Source organism: Colias croceus, chromosome 17 (genome assembly GCF_905220415.1).
Source record: "Colias croceus chromosome 17, ilColCroc2.1".
Classification (NCBI taxonomy): Eukaryota; Metazoa; Arthropoda; class Insecta; order Lepidoptera; family Pieridae; genus Colias; species Colias croceus.
In genome coordinates this window covers 1,115,229-1,130,524 of record NC_059553.1, presented here as the reverse complement: position 1 = coordinate 1,130,524, position 15,296 = coordinate 1,115,229, and the positions used below count along the sequence as shown (strand labels likewise).

Below are 15,296 nucleotides of genomic sequence, written 5' to 3'. Positions count from 1 at the left end.
AATTGGAACTAAGAGTTATTTATCATGTTGCTGTAACAAGAATTATTAAATATTCATTAATAAAAAACGACTTTCTTCGACTTCTAAAATATATATCTAGCAATAACGCGCATGATGTTATCTTGAACAAGGACATACAGATAGTTTCAAATTTCAACTAACTGATCTACACGACCGGGACGTGTGCCTGCTCGAAAAGAACACTAATTCTGAATTCTATGACATTTTTTTATGGATGCTCTGCTCCTATTGGACGTAGTGTGTTATGCATCTCTTTTCTATAGAAATCTCATACATAGAGCCTTCTTATAAATATCCAACACAAAAAGTTCCAAACATTGAGTCGATTTAACAAAAATCTCCTCAACTTATAATATTCGTATAGATATGGCAGGACCCCAATTAATTTTGGGATATTGCACCCGCATTGGATAAGATATTAGTTACGTTTTATCCCTAGGAGTATAATTTATAAGAGCAGAAGCCCTAAAATACTGGCGGAAATGCGTTAATTACATAAACTAAATCACGTACTGACATGTCGCTAAGTAGACGGTGGGCTATGGAATTGGCGGGAAGAATAACATGAATAACGCTTGTAAAGTTCTCTTTATTACTTCGTAGAGTTGTCGACCTAATGTAGATGCCTACATGCAATGGAACTCATTACAAATTGTAGATTAAATTTAAAATGTTATCCAGTCATGGGCAAGCTAATCGATTGATATGAATGTGCACTAACACAAACTTTTCTAATCTGACCCGTAGGTCCTGAGATTAGCGCGTAACCAACCAACCCAACGCCCTGTAATATTAGTAAAGATATAAAGAATATAAACTTAAAATTGAAAAAAGCCATCTGCACAACACATTTGACTAATCTACTACAAGGCGCTCTAATATGAGTTATCAGCTTTCTTAGCTGGTTTTTCCCATACTCGCTTTCCCTGGCCACAAAGAGAGAATTCTCCCTCCGCTCAAGTCAGGGTATCCTGATTTATGTGGAATCCATATAAAAGCAATCTGCTTAATTGGCACTAAGCGATATCCGGTCTTGAGAGAAATCCAACTTCTCAAGAGCTACGCTTACAAAATTAATTTTAACCTTTCAAATATGGGGATTGGCATAAATGGTTATACGGAAAATGTGAGCCAAATGTCATAAGGATATGTTGGAGTGTATAATGCATGAATTCAAATAAGGTTTCATCCAATTTTTTATAGAATCACTATCTTTTCGCCGGTGGATTCACCCGCTTGGTCTAAAACATAACAAATTATAAATCGTCCTCGATAACCATCAGGTATGTTTAATAAAAACATTCGCATCAAAATCAGTAGATCGAATCATACACGAGTTTTTAATTTTTTTACAGAATATAATCCGAACAAACTTTCCTTATGCCTTATTCAGCTACTGAAAATGTTAAATATATAAAAAAGCTGCATTGATTCAGTCTTTTTTAATTGAGTCCTATTCTTAAACTAATGTAAATCAATTAAATCACTTTTAATTACTCTACTAAAGATAGAGATATATTATTTTTCACAAATTTTTCATCAAGCCGCTACTAAATATGAATTAATAATAAATTTTGCATTAATACCTAACTACAACATTTTAAACACATAAAAACCTAGTTTATATTTTACATAAGTATCTAATAATTTATATTTAAAACTAGCTTCCGCCCGCGGTTTCGCCCGCGTGGTGTTTTGATAAAAGGTAGCCTATGTTCTTTCTCAGGGTCTAAAGATTATCTGTGCCAAATTTCATCAAAATCTGTTGAGAGGTTTAAGCGGGAAAGCGTAACAGACAGACAGACAGACAGACAGAGTCACTTTCGCATTCATACTATTACTTGTAGGGATTTCAAATAAACCATAACAATTAAATTTTACAAACATTTATAAATAGCACAAAACAAAGTTATCTAAACTAATATTATCTACAACATTAACTTACCACGTAAGGTTATAATCGAGTTTAAAAACCAAGCTTCAAATATTTTAAAATTAACTTCGCTTTAGCATGCAAGTAGTTTAAACATGCTACAAACATGAACTTTAAATAACTTTTTATTATATGAGTTAAAACATGGGGCGTAACATGTAGGCATTTTGTTGTAAGTTGGATTCCTTCTGGTTTCTCGTTTTTTGAGTAATAAGCAATGTTATATGGAGTTTTATGGTTCTTTTTGTACGAGAATATAATACAATATTTAAAAACTGTATCAATGTCTGTTATGAGTGTGGATTCTAATTTAAATCCTCTGATACTTATAGTGACTGATGCCTATTACTACATAAGTAAAATGCACGATTATATTATTACGTTGTTCTGCCTTACTCTTATCACTAAGAGATATTAAAAAAAGATGTTGTTCGATTCCCAGATCTACACGATACGCACACAAAATTTCATGAGAATCGGTCAAGCCGTTTCGAGAAGTTTAACTTCAAACACCGCAATACGAGAATTTTATACTCCTATTAATATGTAATATTTATTGATAACTAGCGGTCCGCCCCGGCTTCGCCCGTGGTACATGTTTACGTTTTCTCTACATAAGAACCATCCTCGTACTTCAAGGAATATAATAAAAAAAGAATTATCGAAATCGGTTCAGCCGTTCTCGAGTTATGCGCTTACCAACACATTTTGCGATTCATTTTTATATATAAGAAGATATATGATATATGATGTAATACTTTATTGAACGGATATTTAGTATTTTAAGGATTGAAAAATGCCCCTTAAAACGAGATCACCCTTAACATATATTGTTGAATATACTCAAAATCGTCGCAATTCGTACAGTAATTATTCAAAACAAACGAAATGAGATATGGCGAGAGTCATTTCGTACGAGTACCTGCCTGCCGTCTGCCGAAAATAATCCCCTGTTTGTTTTGAATGAAAATCGAAAAAGAATCGCGAGTTCATTAGGGAAGGGTGTAAGTTACACGGGGACCGCAGGGGGGACTATTCTGAGTGCACGGATGGATCGTGCGATACAGTGTCGAATGATAATTGTCGTATGGAACTTGTTTTTCTTGTGTACAAGTTCTGTTCAAAACCGACGTGTAGAGTGGTTGTGGGATAGATGATATGTTAAAACGGTTTTTATGGAATTTAAAGAAGAGCAAAATATATGCAATTTTTTAAAGTAATGTTACCTTTTTGTACGTTGTTGCCTCATATCGATACATCTCTTTGAAGTTAATAAACACGATTCTCTTAGATCAGTGTTACAATTTTCACAGTTCTTAGGGTAGGTAAATTTTATACGTGAGTTTATTTTTACTATAAAGCTTATAAATGTCTGTGGATTTATGATGTAAATATCGGATTGGTTCTGTTGTACAACTACATCTGTTGTTCTACATTCTTTAATTTACCAGATTTAAATGCGCTTTGCATATCGCCCACTTCCAAGATTACCGCCCAAGCCATTTTTAATTTGTACTTCAAGTAAAAACCTGAGGGCACATGAGGCGGAGGTCTCGCGCGAAAATAGAGGAAAAAAGGCATTTGTTTTGACAGCGAGGGTCTGATATTATGAGCCGAAATATTTAACGGTAAAGGGTGAACGGCAGATGACTTCCACTAATTGAGCTAAAGTGGATTGTTAATTACATGCTAAGTTTTATTTTTGAGTTAGTAATGTACTGTTGAGTCGGAGAAATGTGTTCATTTATGTATAATTAAGTCATAGGAATCAGTGGAATCTATTTTAAGTTTATCAGAAACATCATCTTGATGCACAATACTCAACTGAATTTTTTAGACTTCGACAAAATACCAAGAATGTAAATGACTTTTATAAACCTGCGAAAATACTTTTCATATTATTTCTATGTATGTCATTTTCATAGTAGATTTCCAAATCTGTGTAAATAACCTAATATATTCCGCTTCATTCGTTTATAACATGATTCCATCTTAAATAATAACAATTTTATATCTATTCATGTTTATTCAATGGCTCTCAACCCTGACACACATGTACTAAAATACTAAAGAAAAATAACGTTTGATATTACAACGAGCTTTAACATTCATCACAATAAAGATAAAATACACCTTACAAGTAAACGCGATCATAAATTCCATACAAAAGCACGAATTTAAAATAAAAATTGCATTTCTCAAGGGCGAGGATCTGGAGGGAAAATCATATATTTGTATAGAGTGGCATTGGACAAATCCTTGTTGAAATACAAGGTTGCACAGTTCTTACACCCACGGTCTGTCATAGAGTATGTTTAGCAGATGGACCTTTTTTATGTTGTGTATGTGTTTGTTTTTACTCCATATTCAATAAATATCCCACTGCGTACAATGACCTATTATACTAGTAGACGCGGCATACGCCAACATCATTGCACTAAAAAACAGCGTAATTAATACATATCTACTTACTAACGCATTATCACCAATACAGTTGTTCTCTCTTTCACTCTCACGCACGAGACATAATACATGTCTCACTCATGTACTTCGTAATAACAACTGCCGATTAAAATACAAAAAGAACGTCCAGCCACGACGCTGAATGGTGCGTGACTAAGTGAAACTCGGGCACTTACCTGAGTTTTTTCTTGCCAAAATAGAGAGCGGGTAACGTATCTAGCTCTTTTATATATCATAGACTGCGTATATATAAATCATATAGCATACGGAAACAAGCAATGTATTACCACATCTAACTATTGCTCATTTTTAATTTAAATTTTCATTCGAGATAAAACTATAATAAATTTATCAAAACCTGTGTATTCGTTTTGCTATAAAAACGAAACCAACACATACATCGCAATAACAATATTCATTAAAATATAATTTCAAGGCATAATATCTTTAAGTTCATGTACCGTATACGAACATTACTATAAACCTCAGTGGTTTTTTAATTCACAACTGTACACTAATACATCTGTAAACCTTTTTTGTTTCTGATAATAAATTAAAAAAAAAACCTATACTATCTACTGACGCATCTGCACGTTAATCTTTGTCCAATAACTATTTAGCGAGTTACAGTACATAGCAGGAGCAGACCTCACTCTGAGAAAGGCCAAGGTTTATTGCTTCAAGGTTTTATACTTTTAAATTATTACTATTACATGAAAGAGCTTAGAAAAGTTATTCTACGTCATTCCCAGTATAACGTGTTCAATGAAAATTATGTTGGAATATTTAAAGGGTTTTTGTAAATGTAGATATTGCTTAATTTCTCATTGTATGTACAATTAAATAATGTTATGAAATTCTTTGTAAATAATATGAGACATACATTATTTCTTATTTATGTAAACTCTAAGTTCACTGTGCCGCAGACGAAACCGAGGGCATAATGATCTCATTCATTCAATTTAATTTGAATTATGAAAGGAATAAGTTCATATTTTATTTATATGGCTTATTGATAAAATGATTTCATAATAAATAGAAAACAATACTACTGAAATTACAGCCAGCATAGTGTATTTTGTCCAAGCAGTATTTATTAAACAATAGCTTCAGCAAGATACGTGTAACATGAAACTAAAATCATCAAACGTCGTCTCTTAATCTCCCTCCTTATAAAATATTCAAAATAAAACAATTTAGTACTTTAACCCCTATTACCCAAAAATAGACTCTATGCTTTACAAAATAGGTTATATATTTCAATGTAACTATGATGGCAATGCGACCAATTTTTGTGAGCCGTGTACTTCTTTCAGCAGTACTGTATATGGTCGCGCGGTACGACCGCGGGGTGTCATGGGATTTTGGTCGTTCTCGAAATAGACTTCAAAACAAAGCACGGATTGTAAGAAAATCCCGAATGGGTCCCGTACCTTGCATTCGCTTTACCGAATTACTGAAATTTCATTCAGTTTGCGGACTGTGAGGGTGATGCGGTAGGAGCCACGGACTTTGCCTGTTTGGATGTGCTTGTGGTTTGAAACGTAAAGGATATGTAATATTATATTATAAATATAATATAAGTATGTATCTTTGGAGAGCTGAAAAAAAAAACGTATCAGTGTTTCTTGAATTCGTAAAAAGGACAGGCGCTTGTTTTCAATTTAGCAATTAAAATTTAAATAAAACATTTTTGAATAGTGTTAATAGTTAGAATAATTTTATTCATGTGGTAGGTACGAAATAGTACCTAGTAGCCTATTTTTTACGGAATCAGTGTATGAAAAAAAACGTGCAAAACAATCAATAACCTCCTTTCTTGAAGTCGGTTAAATTATGTTAAATATTCTGTTCTATTTGCAATTATTAGCCACAGTGCACCGTTTGAATGCAAATGCAAAAAAGCTAGTTATGCACCGTGATTCTGCTTTATTTAATAATAACGTCATCTGTCAAAGAGCTCTAAGGGCCGGAGGACATGCAGTGTAAGGGCGGTTGTACATGGTACAAAAATAAAAAATATTGAACGCTTTAAAAAATTGTTTAATTTTACTTCGGTTATGCTTTTTATTTTTTACATAATAATTATAGGTATTGTAGATTTCGTCTGATTACAGAAAGTATGCTTAATTATTATATAATAAAAGCGCGAAACAATTTTTTTATAAACATAATATTAAAGTAGGTACAGGCTACTGCAATGACTATAAAATACATTTTAAAATCATACAAATCTTTTTATACATAATTATTTCCGTATTACATTTTATAAATAAATGTTCATTACATTGCAATTAATGAGCATACAAGTTTTCTTTAGACAGCATAACCTAACCCTAACTTGCGACCCTATTCGCCCGCGGCATCTAGACGACCTAGGGTTAATTAGGCCCATGCTTTGATACATTTATTTGCTTTGAAAACGGGTTAAGTATTAAGGCCCATGTATTGTTCGTTACGACAATCATAACGTGCACATTTTATGAGAATGCTTTTAAAATTCGTTTAACTTACAGTTTACATGCTCTGTGAGTTTGTATGAAGTATGAACATTCAATATTTACAGAATTGTTGTTAGAAAGAAACATTTCTTTGCCAGGAACAAAAATAATATACATAAAAAACTAGAGAATGGATAGCAATTTAAAGTTATTTTTTTTAATCAAAACTCAAACGTACAAAATGTAGCCTTATTGCTGAAATGCAATCGCTTCTAGACAACTTAAAAAATGTCAGATAAACAGTAAACATTTTTAGTATAACAAAAAATATTCCACTATTCCGCTTACGTGGTAGGTCCACGTAAGCGAAATAAATATCATCAAATTTATAAGTTTGTGACATGTATTCACATGTTTCTGTTTCATTTATATAACCAAGATATTCTATTACATTTCCAAGTTTATCTAACGTATGCCACATCCAAGTAACATTGTATTTGTGTAGGAATTTAGTCACTTTTATAAAACCAAAGCGAGAGGGCTTAGCGGTCGCCGGCTGAGTGCTGCCTAGCGACGGACCTCAATACCTTGTGTTGTTTATCTGATACTAGCTGTGTACACCGGCAGCGCACGGGTTGACTGCTTTTTTTATAAGTTAAAACTTGAGATTTAAATAAATAAATGTGAGTTTTAACTCAAACATTTATTAGACTTCTTTTAGAAGCACTTTTGAAACATCGGCAAAAAGCTCCGTAGTTGCTCTTTAAAAATCATGTTATTCTACATTTACATAATATTATATATACATTATCATAAAAGAGAGGACACATGTCGAAAACATTAAAAAAAAGAATATAAGAACATACTAATTTTAAAAAGACGTTCAGTTATTGTTGAATTAAGGATGGATGTTATAAATTATTATACACTCTAATATTATAATAAATAAACTTTAAAAAAAATGTACTTTTCAAATTGTAGTTTTAAAATTATGTATAAGCGGAAACATATGGTAAAATACGTTGGTTTTTACATCATTAGCATGTTAAAGCAGTCGATAGATAGTGTGTCGAAGGTGTCGATAGTAAAAGAAGACTTTTCTTGCATAAAAGATTGACCTTCTTAATTAAATTTTCACGACTTTCCCATTTACTTCTGTTTTCTTTTCCCAAATAACTGACTAACCGTAACAAGCTGATAGTTAACTTCAAGCATGTATTGTTAAATAGCACCTCACTTAACTAACTTAAACATACCAATACAAAAGACTTTGCACCACTGCGTTTGACAGTTCACAAGAAACTTTTATTCAGAACAAGTAATCCCAAGTTGCCTTGTTACTAACTTGATAACTTGGTCTTAGTTTCGCCTTTTTGTGAGGTCTCGATAGCTTAGATAGACACGAGATTGTGAATTAATATTAATGAATAGCGCTTAATGTTTGTTAGTTATTTTGATCCCATTTTTGTAGTACTTAAGTGTGAGTAGTAAATATTGTTTTGTAAGGTTGTATAGTTTCCATGGCATCGGGTTTCAACCGGGATATAAGTGCCTTATTTGATACCCTCTTTTTAATGTGAAGAATAAGAAAAAGGCAACTTTATTGCAAAAATGTATATAACTCTTTTCTCTTGGTTATTACGACACATAGTAGGTATTATTTGGCAGTAGAAGAAAGAAGAGAAAGTTTGCCCTATAGTATTATTGATCTAATACATGTTGCACCTATTTTACTTACCAATTTTTACATAACTGTATCCTGTAATGTATTTTTTTTCACAAATTAATATTGTAAAACTATCCAAAGTGTGTGGAAATAAAAGGCTTTTTTATTTTATTTTATTTTATCCTGTAAAAAATATTTTGCTCTAACATAATTTTATCAATTTCCAAAAAAAATTGTTCTGACATGCATTTATCCATACTAATATTATAAATGCGAAAGTAACTCTGTCTGTCTGTCTGTTACTCAATCACGCCAAACTACTGAACCAATTTGCATGAAATTTGGTATGGAGATATTTTGATACCCGAGAAAGGACATAGGCTACCTTTTATTGCGAAATATGTACCACGGGCGAAGCCGTGGCGGACCTCTAGTAATTTTATAAAGATTGTTCTCGGATCGAACCCAGGACTTACCATAGCATACGTTAACTATTGGACCATTACGAAACAGTTGCAGATCGTATCGGTTGGCTTTCGGAGCACGTCCTGTAATAACGATGCAAGCGAAGCACGGATTTATGGTTATAGTTTAATGTTTTGCTGCATTTGAGGTTATTGTGATATACGTAGTTTAATATATTTTTTATATTATATAGTTTAATTTGTGCAGATACAGTAAAAAAAATTGGGGCAGTACCATGGGCAGTACTAATAAAAATATCTACTCAAATCTTAGAGCATTAATGGTTTAATGCTTCAAGACTCAAATAATATGAATTAATATAGTCTTCTAAATATTTAAAGTTCGTGTAGGTAATTAACTAAATAGTCGAGTTTGTTTGTAACTTAAGATGTTCTCGCACAATAAAAAAATACCATCCGTTCATTCGTTTATGTCGTAATTGTTCCGCTGCGCTGCCTATTCGACTACTTAATCTTCTTAAATATAAAAATGAATCGCAAAATGTGTTGGTAAGCGCATAACTCGAGAACGGCTGAACTGATTTCGATAATTCTTTTTTTATTATATTCCTTGAAGTACGAGGATGGATCTTATCTAGAGAAAACGTAAACATGTACCACGGGCGAAGCCGGGGCGGACCGCTAGTTGTTTATAATAATTCATGAGTAGGTAAACACACATATCAAACCCATTTTACAAATATAAAGTGACCTAAGCTCTCTCTCAAGATAACTACAGCTGTATTTCACTGCATCTTTCTTTCAATGTCATTCATAAAGTTTAAATACCCGTGTATCATTTTCAAAAGTCAGTAAAATGCAAATATGATTTTAAAGTCCATTTCGCATCGGATACTCAATAATTAATAGCCGGGTTAATGAAATTACTCTGTCAGCGGAGTTTTATCAAGGTTTTGCAATAATTTTAGCATTGTTTAATCACTCGAATTCGAATCTGCCGCGGGCTGTTGTCGATGCCGAATATTTGCTATTTTATTTTGGTAATATAATTTTTATTTATTACTCCCGAATGATTCAATGGATCCAATTGATTTGGGCTTTGTTTGGTTGAAGAGATACTTTCGTAGAGTACTTTGCAAATATGTTTATGTAATTTTACGTTATTAAGAGGCAAGTGAAAACTGTATACTATATTATATTATTTATGGTGTCAAAATATATGCTATGAATAAACAATCGAAATTCAAATCATCATTTTGTTAGGAGAGTCCTTCTAAATATGGTCCATTCTAGTGGAATAGAGATCTTAAATGTGAACTATAGCTTCTGCCCGCAGCTTCGCTCGTGTCTTATGTGTAAAATGGAAATTTTATCAGCTTATACAAACTATAGTTTTGCGTAACCTGTCTCTACGCAAATATGCATACAGACGTATTCGTTCCTCCGCCACGTCTGTCTGTGTACATCTGTTCGCGATGATCTCAAAAACGACTGCACCGATTTTCATACTGTTTTCACCGATGGAAAGTATGATTCTCGAGGAAGTTTTAAGTATAAAACTATTAATTATTTTTAAACAGTAGCGAAAAGCTGGTTAGATCTTATAATAGTAGTAGAATTAGTTAATCATGCTATTCATAGTTTGTCTATAAGCGCGTAGTTCTCGCAAAGGGGTTCCAAATGATAAGCGGCTTATGATAACATTCAGATATCATTAACGGAACTAAATCCAACAGAACCCAATTAGGTGAAATTGTCCATAATTTGGAACGTGTACCCGGGGTAATTGGCGTCCCGTTTCACTTTGCTATGAACAGTAATATTATAAGGTTGTGTTGTATATTGTATATAAATTATTATAATGTTGCGTGTGTTTATTGAATATTGCGCAGATGGAGGAGTGTGAAATTTGCCACACTTATCTATACTAATATTATAAAGCTGAAGAGTTTGTTTGTTTGAACGCGCTAATCTCAGGAACTACTGGTTCGATTTGAAAAATTATTTCGGTGTTAGATAGCCCATTTATCGAGGAAGGCTATAAGGCTATATTATATATCATCACGCTAAGACTAACAGGAGCGGAGCACTGCGGGTGAAACCGCGGAGTTCAGGTAGTTTATACAAATTACATACAGTTATGACTCTTTTGAGGGAGGTATTATTTATAGCTAGTTACGAACAATAAAAACGCAATGTAAAAAAAATCTTGTGAAAAAGTGTGTCAGATACCTACTTTTATAGTATTAATATAATATTACTACCTTTTTCTATAAAGTGGGAGTTTCTGGAGATAAATTTGAAGTTGAACAATCCAGTCAAATCTAAATGAAATCTATAAAAAAATGAATCGCATAATTTGTTGGTTACACATAACTCGAGAACGGCTGAACCGATTTCGTTAATTCTTTTTCTATAATTTTCCTGGAAGTACGAAGATGGTTCTTATGAATATAAAGCGGACAAGCGAAGCCGTTTGAGATAAAAATCAATTATATAAGAATTTTGACACATTCATTTAATCTTACCTCTGAACTTGTAGGTATAATATATGCTATGTATTTATTATTAGCACTATCATTTGCTAGCATTAACATCATTTTCAATTGAAATCCTCAACAAATTTACTATTAACGAATCTATTAGCTACCTCTAGAGGCGGGTAATCCCCGATCCATATACGGCCATGAATAAGTTAAGGCATATCGTATTTACATAAGCTGTACTTAATTTATTGTATCCATTTATCTTAGTAATACTCTTCTTCATTTAGGTACTTCGGTAATATGATGTTTTATTAGTAGTTTTTTTTATTGATGTAAAAAAGGCTAAATTTTGAGTATATGCAAGCTAGAGACATTACTAGTTTTTATTTAAAAAGTTAAGTAAAGTAAGTTTTTATTTTAAAACTTATCTTTAATCTTAATATATATAAATCTCGTGTCACAATGTTTGTCCTCAATGGACTCCTAAACCACTTAACCGATTATAATAAAATTCGCATACCATGTGCAGTTCGATCCAACTTGAGAGATAGGATAGTTTAAACGTGTAGGTACCACGGGCGAAGCCGGGGCGGACCACTAGTATACATATATAAATCTCGTGTCACAATGTTTGTCCTCAATGGTCTCCTAAACCACTTAACCGATTATAATAAAATTCGCACACCATGTGCAGTTCGATCCAACTTGAGAGATAGGATAGTTTTTATGAAAAAAAACGTAAACATGTAGGTACTACGGGCGAAGCCGGGGCGGACCGCTAGTAGTATTATAATATATACGTATAGCTGTGTCCAAACATATAGCAGTTAAAATTAATTGAAAAATTGACAAATAATAATATAAGCAATTAAAAAAGCTCTTCGGCTTTATAGTATTAGGTATGAGTATAGTTTAGTTTGTATAAATGATTACGCATGTACATTGTACATGTTGATATACGCAGAAATTAACGCAGTAACTAAAAAATAACTAGTTTTTGTTTATATATAAAAACTTATTTTTTGCTAACTTATCTTTAAACTTGAAAAAAAACTCATTATAACTTGTCCCTTCACGTATATTTGTGACTAAGGTATCCAAAAATGAATTCGTCCCCATTCGAAATCGTCAAAGGCTGATAGCGGAAGGCTCTTGTGATCGGGAGCTATCCAATTTCCGGTGAAGCCTCCATTTTTATTTATTTAAAAGATCTTCAATTTTCCAACGTTTACTGCGCTAACTTTTAATGTAAGTGCTACTTTTTATTGCTTCGCTTTATAATAGTTTATTTCTTAGATTAAAATAAAAAGAGGGTTTATCTACACTTAGGGCTGATTTTTCAATCCTTGGTTAAAACTTATGCATCGAATTACGTATTATACTACTAATTCAAAAATGTATTCTAATTGTCCGTATATGAAAGTTTACAGGTGACATTTTAAAATGTTCTGGTAATACTTGATTAGCCTTAGACGGATAAATTTTAACCAACGATTGAAAAATCGGCCCTAAATATTATAAAGAGGAAAACTTTGTTTGTTTGATTGTAATGAATAGGCTCATAAACTACTGGACCGATTTTAAAAATTCTTTCACCATTCGAAAGCTACATTATCCACGAGTAATATAGGCTAGGTATTATCCAGGAAATCCCACGGGAACGGGAACTGTGCGGGTTTTTCTTTGAAAACGCGGGCGAAGCCGCAGGCGGAAAGCTAGTTCTAATTATAATTGTTAAGATATAAATGTATATAGTCGTTTGCGAGATTTTGTTAATGATAGATTTATTGTTTGTATAATTATTTATATTAAAAACGACGCATGGCACTCGGGGACTGCCGCGGTAAAGCTATTGCATGCTATGCCTTCAAGCCACACCTCCGCCCGTCGGAGTGGGGAGCGTGAGGTTTTTTCGTTACGGAATTTCTCGATTCGGTCCCCGCGCTCAAGGCCCGCGATAGAAGCTATGCAATAGCTTATTAAATTATTTTATAACCTTGGGTTAAATTAAGATAATTTTTATTTATCTCTACTAAACTAAACTCTTCTAACTTCTAACGTTAATACGCTGAGAACAACTCTACTTAGAACTGTTTTTATTTAATTTAACATTTTATATAGAAGCAAGTATATAAATAAAATTCTTCTAAACAATCTAAGTCTGTGCAGTCTAATCACAGAACATATAAAATGTTCTGTGAGTCTAATGACAACTATGGTATTAAACAAAGTCACTTTCCGCCGTCTGTGTGTCTGTATGCTTTAAAATTACGCAGCAGATTTCGATGGGATTTTTTAGATAAATAGAGTGGTTCTTCAGGAAGGCTTTAGAATATAATTTGTTAAGTTTTCTACGCTGGATAGCTAGTTCTTAATAATTTACAAATGTGTGCAATTTTTTATATCATTTTCATAGGCAATACGTTGTAGAGAATAATATTGTTTAAAAATGGCCACATAATTCCAATATCAACTTTCCCCGTATAAATCACGCGAGAGTACCGAAATATTCAGATCGGATCTCAGATTGTGTTCTGGACGTTAGTTATCGTAATATTATACACGTAATGTGTGGCCGAGAGAGATATGGTAAATATATGCAGATGTACTGGTGAGCGCGGAAGTTCAATTGTGAATATACCTTTTATATGGTACTGCTAGCACAACAAAATCTATACTAATATTATAGGTAGAGTGGTTTTTGAGGAAGGTTATAAAGGTACAAGTCCGAGACGGGCCGCAGACCGCAAACTGCAACAGCAAACTGCAAGCGACAGCACTTGTTTCTATGAACATCTATGAAATTGATTCTAAGCGCGGCGACACTGCTGCCTGCAGACGCAACGCGCAGCGATTCATAGATGTTCATAGAAACAAGTGTTGTCGCTTGCAGTTTGCTGTTGCAGTTTGCGGTCTGCGGCCCGTCTCGGACTTGTACCTTAAAGCTGAAGAGTTTGATTGTTTTAACGCGCTAATCTACGAATTATACCTACTGGTCCGATTTGAAAAATTTTTTCGGTGTTACATAGCCCATTCATCGATAAAGGCTATGAGGCTTATATCATCACGCAAAGACCAACAGGAGCGGAGTCACGCGGGTGAAACCGCGGAGCGCAGCTAAACTATAAAGTATTGGAAATTGTTGAAAATTTAAATTACTTTTTATATATAGGTAGACAATTGCTAGCATAATAAAATAGTTCATAACTATCGCTAAGTATTGGAAATGGTTGAAATTACTTTTTATATTATATAGGTCTTGCTGGCTTGGTTGATGTGAGTAAAACTGAAAAAGAGCATATTAATACCTAGCTTAGTACCTAAGCAATATAATTAGTATAAAGGTAACATAGGCCTTACCAAAATGTATAGTAGTTACAGTACCTATATCATAATATATAATGTAGAATAATAGTCTTTAAAACTATACATAGTACATAAATACGTAACTAGTTTTATTTTATATATTGTAAGAAATAAGAATGTACTCACTGTACTGTTAATATTTATAAAGCTCAACAAAATGTTGAGCATCAAAAATTGAGTTAGACTCATTTGAGTGTTCCCCTCCACGGAAATCTTTAGTAAAAGGCGAAAGATTTATACGTTTTGAAGGGAAACCAGAGTGACGAAAAACTTGAATAGGGGAGTATTTCTGCATTTAAGAAACAATAACAATAGTGCGATTTAGAAACGATTAAATATCAATGGCGCCATCTAGTTACAGATGTGGAACTAAATTAAAACATGTAATATGTCTTAGGTACTGCATGAATTAGGTCTAGCATAGAATTTAATAATATAAGAATCTAATTTATTTGTGTAATTAAATGCAGTAGTATTATAATTAATTTTTAATAT

General features: G+C 32.9%; 1 non-coding gene across 1 annotated transcript; it reads right to left on the bottom strand.

Moving 5' to 3' along the window:
- Positions 1–14,947: 14,947 nt before the first annotated feature.
- LOC123699416 lies at positions 14,948–15,064 on the bottom strand. Its single transcript, XR_006752522.1, has one exon. It is a non-coding gene; the product is annotated as a U5 spliceosomal RNA (small nuclear RNA).
- Positions 15,065–15,296: the final 232 nt, after the last annotated feature.